This window comes from Cebus imitator, unplaced genomic scaffold (genome assembly GCF_001604975.1).
Source record: "Cebus imitator isolate Cc_AM_T3 unplaced genomic scaffold, Cebus_imitator-1.0 Scaffold702, whole genome shotgun sequence".
In the NCBI taxonomy this organism is placed as follows: domain Eukaryota; kingdom Metazoa; phylum Chordata; class Mammalia; order Primates; family Cebidae; genus Cebus; species Cebus imitator.
Window position 1 is genome coordinate 323,537 of NW_016108017.1, and position 13,465 is coordinate 337,001.

At 46.4% G+C, this 13,465-nt stretch overlaps 1 protein-coding gene across 8 annotated transcripts in view; it reads right to left on the reverse strand.

The window, feature by feature from the left end:
* Positions 1-13,465, reverse strand: part of GRB10 (growth factor receptor bound protein 10) — a 208,630-nt gene that overhangs the window by 156,705 nt on the left and 38,460 nt on the right. The window lies entirely within an intron of this gene.

The window sequence follows — 13,465 nt, forward strand, 5'->3', positions numbered from 1 at the left end:
AAAAAAAAAAAAAAGCTCAGGCACTTGAAAATTAAAAACAAGCTCTGGCCTAAATAACTGATTCAAGGAGGCAATAAAGATAGAACACAGTGCTAGACCCCCATGTGTCAAGACAAAATGAAGCCATGAGACACTGGCATCTTTTATAAAGACAAAATAAATGAACACCAATCCATCCATCTTGAATCAGAAAGAAAATAGTCAAAAACAAATCAGAAAGCAAAGCATAACAAAATGTATTAAAATCAAAAAAATATAATAAAAGACAAATCTCTTAAATGCATAGTCAAGAAAAACATACAAAATTTTAAACAATGACATACAACGATTTTTGATCATACAGTAATTTTGCTGAAATTTTAATTTTTACATAAAGTACATACCCAAATCAGAAAAAAAAAAACCTAAAGTAAAAATACTTAAAATATAAATCGTGAAGAAGAAATTGAGTAAAACCCAAACTCCACCTACCTTGGATGGAAGAACTAATCAATGACCATAATTTGTCAAGAGAAGGAAAGAAGATTCTGAAGTACCTGTTAATAGCAGGCCCTTGGCTCAGTGCTCTTTATGTATTCTGTGTGTAAACACACGCACACACACACACAGCCTGATCACAACTGGAAAATGAAGTGCTGAGATGAAGACCCAAGGAATGGTGATGGGACTCAGTGAAGGAGGCAGAGCTCGGTCCAAGAGTTTATGCCCTTAACCAGAATCCTAGAGTCTTAGGGTTTTCAAATGATGGTCCCTGGACAAACGGCATGGGAATCACCTAGGGGCTTGTTAATATACAAAGTCTGAAGCCCAGGCCCTGACCTACTAAACCAGAAACTCAGTGGAGGGGTGGGGTCCCATAACATGTGCTTCCACAAGCCCTTAGGTGATTCTACTGCTGGCCTAGTCCCAACTACCGGGCTGCACATTACATCACAGTGGGGAGAGGGGAAGACTCTGCATGTCCAGGCGGCATCCCAGACCAAGGAAAATGAATCTCAGGAGATGGAAGGAGTTGGGGACAATACTGTTACGAGCTCCCAGGTGTTTCCAAAGGTGAGCCCCACCACTCATCTCTTTTCTTTAAATTAGTGTTCATTTCTATGTTTGCAGGGGGAAAAACATGGGGGGAAAAATTCAGTAAAGCTTTGAAGAATCACATCCCACTTCCTGGGAGCTGGGAAGGGGGAACCCGCTGTTACCACAGTGCTTGAAGTAAAAACTATACTCAGTTCCTCAAAATGCCCTAACTGAATCCTGGGTTCTAGATTCCTAACTCGAAGCTGTCCCTGTTCGGCTTCCTGCCTTAACAACAACAACAACAACAACAAGAAAAAAAAAAAAAAAAAAAAAAAACCTCGGGTTTTTTGGTCTATGCAAATACAAAGAATGCCTTTTTGAACACCAATTTCCACTTTTCTTCCACAAGGCATTGATGGGGGAGGGGGAGAAGGCATAGATTCAAGAGCTATTTTAATTATCTCCCGCAAAGAATGACCTCATTGCACGTTATTAGGTACAAGGGTCTATAGGTAACCATAGGTATGAGGATGATCTTTGGGTTTTTTATTCTCAGCGGTTTGGAAAAGACTTGTGTGGCGTATTCCACTCAAGCATCTACAGTTCCTTCCACCTCAGTAGTCTGCTCAGCCTCCCAACAGAAAAGCGCAGATTCCTATATCGATACGATGGCTTTGAAATGTGAGTGTGGGTCAGAGCACGCAGCTCTGCTAAGCACACTGCCACTTTATGGTGGCCACATCCCTACTGTCATTTGTGGGGAGCATCAAGTCTCCTAAACAAACCTGTGGTGCAGAGACACCAGCATCATCCCCACTCAACCGATGAGGCAGACTCCAAGCAACCTGGCCAGCAGTCACTCCCACACTGCCTAGCTACCTAGTCAGTGCTGGGATCTGCTCTCCGCAGATCCAGACCCTGAGTCCTGAAGAACAGCAGGGAACTCCAACAGCGAGATCCTACTCAGGAGAAGCAGGAGAGGCCAACACCAGAAATTACTTTTCATTTTCTAGGCACCCTCACCACTAGCACTGAAAGGTCTTTACTTTTACCTTGCTGTGGTCCACACACAGGCATGAAGGCCCAGGGCAGGACTGTTAATGCAGTGACCCACCTGATTTGAGACCCAGAAAGTCAAGAGAAGTCAAGAAAAAATCTGAGCAAAGGTAACCACAGAAAACAGCCTAGGCTATCTGCAGGCAGAAGATCCTCAAATCCCTCTACCCTAAAAGCCTCATCAGAGAAAAACACCAGTCTTCTAGCCCTGAAAACAGGCAAGGGTGATGAAGGCCACCTCCACGTGCAGTCTTCTTACAGCCGTATTCACCAGAGAGTGGATACACAGCCCTGCTGTGGTAGGTATGTGCAGACAAGAGGAGCCCATGTGTACACTGAAGCCTGAACACACCGTGGAACGGGTCAGGTACTGTCTCAATCACACAGGTTAGGACGCAGGCGCTGCAACATCACCACCACAAGACCTCATGGAAAAGAAAGGAAACCGCATGGAACCATCACAGGCCAGCAGGCTGGAGTCAAAGAAAAGGACGGCAGGGAGGGAGCAGTATCAGGTGCTCCAGGGAGCAAAGCATCCTGCCTTTATGCACCCTGGGAATACTGGCATGGGGAAAATGGGGAGAGAGGAAAAACCATTACACAGCTGAGCCCTGAATGAGGTGGGGGTTGGAGCACCAACGCCCCATGCAGTTAAAAGTCCATGTACAATTTTTTTACTCCCCAAAAACTTACCTACTAACAGTCTACCGTTGACCAGAAGCCTTATCAGTAACATAAAGTCAATTAACACACATTTTGCATGATATATGTATTACATACTGTATTCTTAAAGTAAGCTCCTTGGGAGCACTTCCAGCTTCACTAGCGGCACTTTATATGGGTCCCCTGTATTATTCAAACTTCACTGTATTGCATTAAACACGAGAAACACACAAGACCTACAGGAGGTCACTTTTTAATGCGATGAGCAACTCACTGGGAAGGGAGCTTCTCACAGGGAGATGATTGGCATCACACAGCATTTCAAGTGGATACTTGCAACATTTGAGCTCACGGCAACAGTGGAATTGTTAACAGTAGTGCAGTAATTATTTCATAACTATGAAATTAAGTGCAGGACATACTACAGTTAATTCTATGCAGTTATGATTTCATACCGCACCTTCATGATTTTTTTACACTTCTCTCAGCAAATGGCTCCATGTATGGTCTGTGTTTAAGTTTTGACAAACTTTAACTTTTTATAACAGATTTGTATATATTTTACAGTAACAGCCTAGTGTTCTACATATATTTTATGTATTCACGACATAGCCTTTTCTTAACTTTTTTGGCATCTCTAGGCTATGCTGTTTGTAAGATTTTTCAAACTGTCGCAAATCTCCAAAAAATTTTCTAGTAATTACTGAAAAAACTCCACATATAAATAGACTCACACAGTCCAAATCCATGTTGTTCAAGGATCAACTGTAATTTTAAATTTACAATGTGTATTACTTAAATACAGATTTAAAATTGGGTTCCTTTTAAAAGAACTTATTTTTCTCTAATATGTTAATATTTTTCTAAATCATTAAAGATTTGTTTCTACCTTTAGAATCATTACTTCTGATAATCCTTGATGCTTGAATTTTATAAATTCTTACGAATTACTGAATGCCTTTGGCCATCTTCCAAGGAACAGATCTTTGTACATTTAAATTACAAAAAGAGAGACAAAAATTAAGAGACCAAATCAATTAAGACAAAGTCGGGAGCAATTACCATGACAACACATTACCAACTACCCCCGCCCCACGGGTCCAGAAGCACTGTCTTCCTTTGGGAATAGATGAAGCCAACAGGAAGGAAAATCAAAACCATTCAGATCTGTCTTTCCTGCCTAAAAATACTGAATTTTGTAATTGTTAGAAAAACGGCTAGAACTTTATCTGAAAAATAAAAGATGCTCTATAAAGCAGCCCTTGGATTTAGATTTAAACACTTTATAAATTATATGCGCTCCAAAATCATTCCAATCAACACCTGATAGTAAACCACTTGTCCTTGTAATAAAATCCAAATAACTCATAGAAGACTTCTTTTCACCTAAAGAAAAGGCCTCAAAAAGTTAATCACACTTTCTAGATGCTAAAGTGAGCTCTCTGGTTAAATTAGGAAATATGGAAGACAGTGGCATCAGATCTTAATCTCATTTTCTCGGCAAATTTTGAACAAAGCCTGTGATTCGCTGTCTTCCCAATGGGGCCCCAGAGTCCAGTATCTGAGCCGTAAGGATGCTGCCCTGGGTGCCGCTGAGAAAGAGGCGTGGCAGTGTGTACCCACACAAGCCCCAGAAAGAGCCTGGTCTCTTCCGAGGAAGTGATAGCTGTACAGATGGTTCCCAACTTGACGATGGTTCAGCTCAGGATTTTTCGTCTTTACGATGGGTTGATGAGCATGCAACCTCGTTTTTAGTTGAGACTCTCCTTACAACTTACCATTTGGGTTGTAGTTTCTACAGAACGCTTGTGGATTTCACACCATCAAAAAGCCAAAAACGCAAACCATCATTCGATCAAAAAATTAAAATTAAAAGAGTCCAACCATCATCAGATTGGGCACCATCTACTGTGTTGTCAGCACTGAATGTATTTTCAACTTAAGAAATTTGTGTCTTATGATGGGTTTATCAGGATGCAGCCCTGTAAATCCTGTAAACCGAGGAGCAATTTATTTTCCTTTATACCTAAGACCAGGATTCTAATGAAATAAGGGAGGAGTGGGCACCCTCTGGGTGACACCGCCAGACCCAGGAACTGTGTGGACTCCTACGGGCTTTTCCTCAGCAGCACCAAGATAGTCACAGCAACCACTAACAGCAATCACCAAAAACACTCCCTGCGGACTCTCTCTGCTGTGCCGCAAATCTTCATTCACCCTCAGCTACTCACTTTTCCACAAAAGAGGCTTTTCCTCCACTGCTCTAAACCTCCCGCCCCCACCCTTTCCAGTGCAGCATCCCCAAACCCCTCCCTGCAGAACACCCAGACCACTTCCCGGCCTATACACCACCCAGTCTCTGCCCCCCAGGCCTCCAGTCCCCAAGGCTCCCCTGGCCTGGGCCTGCGTGAGCCATCCTGTGCTCTCGGCCTCCATTCATGACTTCTTCCTGCCCACGTCCTCCGTCTCGTGGGCCCATGAACATTTCTGTGCATTTCCCACTTTAGGAGGGAAGGATGGGGGGAAGTAAAGGGACCTTTCTCTTAACCTTGTCCTCCTCTGGCTCTTGCTTTCTCTCTCTGGATCCCTCTGCAGGCGTTGACAAAGCATGTTCAAAACCCGCTGCCTAACTCCTTAAATCAGCAGTCTCTCCGAAGCCCCCGTTTCTGCAGTGAAATTCTCTCGAAACTTATTTGAAGCATTAACTTTCAGCGTCACGGTTGCTGGCGGTGGGCGCTACAGCGAGGAAGACAACAGACTTATCCCTAAGCCAGGAGCCCAGGAGCGGCAGCTGAACCAGGCCTGGGGCTGCGACTCCTGCTCTCGAGGAGGAAACCTGCAACGCAAAGCAGCACTCTGGAGCCGGTCCCCACCATTCCTTCCAAATCCACAGAAACAAAAGGCACTTTACAGACAAACAAGTTCAGGTTTTCTACGAAGTCAAATGTTTTCCTCTCTTCCAGCACTTCTGCAGCCTTTAATCTAGCAAGGCAGCTCTCTCAAGAGGAGAAGTGAAGGGAAACATTTTCAAAGATGGATTTACCCCCTCTCCAATCCTTTGGGATTTTTCTCCCTCCCCCCTCCTCCTCCGTTTCACCCCAGCTGACTAAGCACGCGGGTGCTGCGCTCACTGTGAAGGCCCTGCTCTGATGCGAAGAGAAATGGCATGCAAGCATGGAGCAGAGCAGCTCCGTGGGGCCCCAGCTTCTCTGCTGAAAATAGGCTGCCTGCGAGGAGAGAAGCTGAGAAATCAGTTAGCAGAATCCTGCACCTGGGCCTTGGATGCTCCGGGGAGAAGTGATGCCTTCTGAATTAGCAGGTGGGACATGTGAAGGAAAAGCGGAGTGGCAACCTCTGGCCTCAGCAGGTAGAAGGAAGGCATCTCCAGGCACTGAGATAGGAAAGGCATGGGAGACAACAAGTGGGCAGGATGCATGCGTACAGGTGGGAAATTCCAGATGGCAGGACGTATGCGTGCAGGTGGGAAGTTCTAGAAGGCAGGACGCATGGGCAGGTGGGATTCCAGAAGGCAGGAAGTATGTGTGCAGGTGGGAAGTTCTAGAAGGCAGGACGCATGGGCAGGTGGGATTCCAGAAGGCAGGAGGCATGTGTGCAGGTGGAAAGTTCTAGAAAGCAGGACGCATGGGCAGGTGGGATTCCAGAAGGCAGAGGGCATGTGTGAAGGTGGGAAATTCTAGAAGGCAGAACACATGTGTGAAGGTAGGAAATACCAGAAGGCAGGACACATGCATGCAGGTGGAAAATTCTAGAAGGCAGGATGCATGCGTGCAAGTGGAAAATTCTACAAGGCAGGACGCATACATGCAGGTGGAAAATTCCAGAAGGCGGGCTGGGGACTGTTCTCATCCCCACCTGCTGATGCTAGTGACACTGTTGCTTCAGGGTGGGGAGGGAGTAGATCTGCTCTAACAAGTGAATGTAATCACCCCATCTTTAAGAGGGTCCTGTGGAATCGGATTAATTAAGGAAGCCCTGGGTATGGGTTTTCCTCTTCTCTGCCCATTACCCTGAAGGAGGCCCCATAGCCCATGACAGAGCAGTTGCTTGCTAGTGTTAGAAGTGGACATCAGACAGTACATGCCTGCTTGCACAATGCCTGCTGTAGGCCAAGTGCCATGCAGATGGACACAAGTGGTCACCACAGCAGCTGAGGAGGGTGTCACAGCTGATGTGAGAAGTGAGCTCAGGAAAGTGGTGGAGTGGAGAAAGAAATCAGAAGTGGAGAAAAGAGGCAGGAGAAACAGCATAACAAAACCACAGAGGTGAAGGCACACAGAATAGGCTGGGAGAATGCTGATAAAATCAGGGTACCAAGGATGGGGTGGGGGGTAAAGAACAAGGCTTTGTGGAGCATTTATGATGGTCCAGGTTCTCAGCTAAGCACTGACTTCCGTTTTCCTTTTCATTCTTCCTAACAATACCCTGAGGGTCACTGAGGAGGAGCCTGGGGCTCAGGAATGTTAAGCAACCCCAGTGTTTAGCTGCTGGGGTAGGGACCGAGGCCTTTGGACCCCACAGTGCTCCTGGAATAGCACTGTGTAAAGGGCAATGATACCCAACTTCACCACAAAGACTTTGAAGTAAAATAATCAGGTTTCAGAGAGACAGTGAAACCCACGTGTGTAAAATGTAACTCCTCTAATCCTCAAACCAGGGAAAGGCTACTAGGACATTTGTTTCCAAAAGGCTATAAGAAATGAGAACCCCTACTTTATAAAGAGGTGCTAAATTAAAAGACATATTAAATAAAAACTCTTGTTCTCTCACCTATAAAAGGGTGGGTGGGTTTAGACCACAATCAAGAGGATGCCAAGATTGGTCAAACTCCAAAGGTCTAGATGTTTATAAACACATTAGTCAATTTTATGTAAAATTTGGATTGTTTTTCTTTTATTGAGGTGGACTCTTGCTCTGTCACCCAGGATGGAGTGCAGTGGTGTAATCTCGGCTCACTGCAACCTCCACCTCCCAGGTTCAAGCCATCCTCCTGCCTCAGCCTCCCAAGTAGCTTGGATAATAGGCACCCACCACCTCGCCCAGCTAATTTTTTTATTTTAAGCAGAGACAGCGTTTCACCATGTTGGCCAGGCTGATCTCAAACTCCTGACCTCAGGTGATCCACCTGCTTCGGCCTCCCAAAGTGCTGGGATTACAGGCATGAGCCACCATGCCTTTGGATTGCTATAAAATTCCTTAATGTATAATTATGAAATAGAATTTTAAATAGTTTTGCTTCAATAAACATAGATTTTTTTTCTACTCTGGCCACACTCCTCCTATATTACGAGAGCTCCTATAAATAACCTCCAGAAGTTTTTCTTAGAAAGTTTGTATAATTTGCAGAATTTGTCATTTTCAAAGCATTTTTCTTCCACTGGTTCTAAACACTGCAATAACTAAGTAATCATCTTCTAATGCAATCATCTGCACCAATCACGCCCACTCTGGACCCCCACTCATCAACTCGTTTGTCTATGAAGAAATCCATCAAAATAACCATTAACAGTACAAAGACAGGGCACCTTTGAAAGGTTACCCTCTTCCCTCCTCCATCCCATCTTCAGGTCCATAGCTCTATTACTTCTGAAAGCATGAAATGCTTTAAATGTAAGAATTCAAGTGGAGTTTGTACTCCTTATCATAAATCTCACCTCATGTTATTACATTCTTCCATATTCTCTTAATTGAAACTGTAACTTTAAAAAAATTTTAATCTTCCTTTCAACTTAGGACAGACTGTAACAGCCTGTTGATCCTGCTACTCCCTTGATGAGATTGTTGTCTGGCTGGCCCTGCTCTCCCGAGTGGGGGCAAAAAAAAAAAAGGAAGAATCTATTTCATGAAGACAGTTGGAATGTCTGGCCTGCAGATTGTCTACAGAACCACAGAGGAGCCCTCTGGCAGCTCCCACTAGGGAAGTACCCTAAAACCAGCTCCCTCTCAACCTCAGGAACCGAACTCCCTTAGGAGCTACCAAGGCAGAAAGTTCTTTGCAAATGTTATCTTCTTTTTTAATCATAAATTTCAAGGATGACCATAAGCAATATCTTGGTCGACTCTGCTATTACCACTCATATAGAAAACCTTTCTGAAAAGTTAACTTTGCTGGACAAAGAACAAAATAAATAAAACGAAAAGGGCTTTCCTGCACTGTTTCTTGTTTTCCACCTAAGCAGGTGTGCACACGGAGGAGGTATTCACTGGTTGCCATTCTCCCCCTATGCCTCCATTTCAGGGCAATCCTATTCAACAGAAGCTCCAACGATCACCGCACACATCGAGCCTGCCAAGAGTCTCTCTTGGGGCAAAACATCTAGAAGTGCTAGGGAACACAGTCCCGCAGTTCTAATAACCAACCACAGACAGAGCTATACAGAGGAGTATATGCTTAGGTTTCCCATGCCTACCCCCATCTGTGAAGTCAAACAGCCTGTTGTCAATACCCGAAGAGACAGGTTTGTACATCACAAAGGATATGCAAGTCTCCAACCTAACTATGCCAGCCACTTTAGAAGGAGAGCAAAGACAGCGGACACTCTGGGCAACAAATTACCCTAGGTCCCAGCATCAAGCCTCCCCTCATCTCCTGGGTCCCAAAATAACTCTTCACTGGTCAGAAGGATGGATGGGCCCTTCCAAACAACATCCTAGGCTGTCAGAGAACAGCTCTCCCAGGAATCATCTCTACCCAGCTATGACATGAATGGAGTCAATAAACAAGGGTACACTCTGAGGTTCCATAGTGGCTCGCTTGGTGGCCCCCAAGCCTGCTAATCAGACTCGCCAAGAATGAACAAAGGTGATGACCCATGGGGTCCGAGAGCTCGCTGACCTATGAGTGACACACCATGTCCCAGCCTCGGCTTGCCTTGGACACTGCCCTCCTCACCATTTCTACCCCTCTGCATCAGGCCAGAGCTCAGACTCCAGGTAGACCCACAGCCATGCCCAATCCAGATGCCCAGAACCCCAGCAGGAAGAGATCCAATCCAGAAAGAAGGAAAAATGGAAGGACACCACTTTCCTAGAAGCCCAGAAAGAAGCTCAGATACAGATAAAGCGATCTACGGAAGCTGTGTCTGAAACAGCGAAAACCTGGAAACCACCCAAATGTCCATCAAGAAGCAGATGAATGAGCCAACTGTGAGGCATCTATACAATGGAATACTCCTTAGCATTAAAAAGACGAGAACTATTGATAGATGAATCTCAAAATAAATAGCCAGAGGCCAGATAAAATAAATTGATTCCTTTATGCAACACTCTAGGAAATGCAAGCAATCTATACTGAGAGAAAACAGATCAGTGAAAGGGTGGGAAGGAAGAACTGCAAAGGGGCACCAGAAGTGTGGGAGGTGATGAATATTTTCATTACCTTGGTTACTTGATGATGGCTTCACATATGTCAAAATGTATCCGTTTGCATATTTTAAATATGTGCAGTTTATCGTGCTGAATGAATTATACCTAAATTGAACTGGTTAAAAAAAGAATGAAAACAATTTGGGGGCAGGTGGATATCAAGGAATTTGGTGTGACCAAGAACACGTGGAGCAATTTTCCTTATTTGTGGTATTTAAAGTGAACTGCTTTAAAGTCACCTTGTACGCCGAGTTAGTGGATGGTGAGTCTTTGTCCCTAGGGGAATAAAAGAGTTAGGTTTCTACGAGCTGGTCACATTTTCATCAGCCAATCAATACATAACCTTGTTTTACGTGTGTTTCCGTTTAAAGACACTTTACTTAAATATGCTGTTGAGGAATATCGCTGGCTGATCAGGAATGCCAAGGCGCATGAATGACGCCTGACCCAAGCTTTCCCAGTGCCATCCAGTGAGGAAGGGAAGCTCGTGCAAAATTAGAGTCAAGGTGTGCAGGTTAAGTGCCCCAAGTGAGGCAGAAAGAAGACAAGAAGAACTCAATGGGAGAATGCGCGAGTGCTCTCCTATGGGGAGGACAGTGAAGCAAAGTTATTAGGGGCAAAATGAGGGGCTACAAAAATAGGAAAGGGTAACTGGGAGAATCGGGGAGGCTCACGTTACAGAAGCCAAAAGTTGAGAGGATGTCAAAAAAGGAAGGCTAAGGCAACATTAAGGTACACAGGAGTTTCTGAAAGAACTTTCGGATGGGAAAAGCTATGGGACCTTGAGGAGTGAAACAGTTCCATGGCACAACTGTACAAGTTTCCTTTCCTTGGAAAGAGCAAGGTGCAACGCATACCATTCTTGGTTAGTTTCTGCAAGTTTTTTGGTTCAAACTCTCCTGTAAATGGGAAAGAACCACGCATTGGAGCATCTGGGCAGAGAAATGACCTTAGCAAAGCTCTGTGTCGCTACGGTAGACTGGTGTAATGATAATGAGTCCTCCCCTGACTGCGTCCCAGGGGTGAGCAGGGTCATGAGAGTCACCCTTCTGTGTGAATAAGAGCCCAGCAAGAGCGGCCCCATCATGGCTGGGCCAGTCTCCAAGGGCCATGAGCAGGAGAGCAGAGCTCTTTCTCTGAGGCCGAGCTCCGCAAGGCAGAAGCTGCTGCAGTGGACACTGAATTTGGGGATGTGATGCTTTGAACCCCAGGCAACCCCTAAAACTTCTCCAATGAGAACAAGACAAGTAAACAAAAATGGGGACAAAGGAGAGCCAAGCTATGGTCCCCAAGGAATCACGGGCCTGAGGGAAACACTCGGAGGTCTCTTTGGGTCCAAGAGCTAAAGAATGGAAACTGAGACCATTAGGACCATTTGCATATTTCTGCCTCTCCCTCCTTGACCCCAAAACAAACAGGGCTGGCTCTTAGAAGCAGTGAGCAGTGAAGGACAGCGGGAGGGTTGCCCTGAGGCGCAGCCGATTCCCCCATTCTAGTGCCATGGCTCGTCACTAAACGGTCTGGGATTCCCACCTCGGGTCCCATCACATCCAGACCTGGGTGCCCTCGTCTGAGACACTCTGTAAACTGAAGTCTACTCTGACAATGACTAGTTCTTTTCAGACTCGCTTTACAGCATTTTTCTGAAACCCCAGGGGACTGGGCTTCAACTGCTAGGTAAAGCAGAACATGAGTGCCAAATAGGGTATCTTTCTACCAAAAATACATTCCTTGCAGGCAGGGGCTGGGGCCATCTTGCGACCATGGTGCCCCGGCACTCGGGCAGTGCCAAGTACCACATGGGTGCCCACATTCACTCATTCACCTGATGGACAGGAGGGAGCCCATCTGAGTGTCCCAAGTCAAGGAAAAGTTTCATGGCCTAAAAAGTGAAACTACTTTCCAGAGCATTCCCTGGAAGGCCATGTCTCATTCAACACCTGCCGACCCCTCGAGGGACTAAAACTTGTCAAATGGGGCTATGGATGGCCACAGACTCAGCGTCTCCCTCCTGGAGGATGGAGGAGGCACCCCACCGAGTAGAGCCACCCATACAGGTGGACCTGCTCCGTCAGCTGCCAGTGGTAATCAGATTTCAAGCCAAAGCCACAAAGACTAACTGAGAAATGAAGTTTTATTTCAACGCCATGTCCATGCCAAGCAGTCCCTAATCAGGCTATCGGAATGCAGAGGCTGGGAAGGAGAGCTCCCTTTGCATGACATGACCAGGAAGAAAAGGCAGGAAGTGCACGGCTGTCGGTGATGCAGGACGTGGGCGCGGGGCTGGTGAGAGATGGCTGTCTACCTTTTTCAGGTGTGCCTCTTCAACACTGTAAAGCCTTGCCAGAAAGAAAACTCGTCCCAAATCTCAAAGAATCTCAGCATCACTCACAACAAATCTGTGTCACCGATGAAGGATCTCGGGCAACACAAAGGGGCAGACAGGTCCGAGGAGGGCGACCGCCTGCCTGAGCACAGCACTCCCGGACTGAGCATCGCAAGGCCACCTTCCTGCAGCCCACACGCCTGCCTGACGGTTCCGGCACTGCATGCCATCTGCAATGAGCAGCCAAGAGGCAAGATGAGGGACCCAGCCACCCTGGAGCCCTGCCCTTGGTCTCAGGCATGGAAGGGGTAGAGCCACTGGCCACAAAGCGGTGCCTTCTTCTCTGATCCACCGTGAGATCGGGAGGTCTGCTACCTTCACCCACCTATGCTGTGACTAGGAGGGCAAGGGGCCTGTTTTACAAGACAGTCCATCCTGACAGCACAGCCCACTTCTCCGGCAGGGCAGTGGCAGTCGGGGGAGGTCACGGTTCACGCATGACCAGGGTGGGAGGTGCAGGAGACAGCTCCCCCTCCTCACTGGCGCCAGGACTTCTCTACGCAGGGGCATGGACTCTCAGAAAAAAAGCAATGGCAGTGTGAGCTGTCCGGAGGGAAGAAGGAAAACGCCCACGTGCACACCTTTTGAATTTAGAAGGGGACGTGTAAAATGTCATTCAGCATCTAACACAAGGCTAACATAAGGCAGACATTTGGAAAAAGACAACCCAGAACCTTCCTACCAAGGGTGTGGATATGAGGGAAGGTAACCAGCAGGACCCAGGGCCCCTAGCCTCCCTTCGGGCTCCTGGCCTGGGCTGAGCTGTGTTCCCAAACATTTCTGTGTGAAAGCCCCCCGAGGACTTCAGAATGTGACTGTACTTGGAGACAGAGTCTTTACAGAGGTCACTAAGTTAAAACCAGGTCACAAGGATGGGCCCTAATCCAATACAACTGGTGTCCTTACAGGAGGGGGAGATTAAAACACAGACAGGTCCAGAGGGAAGAGCAGGTGAGGACA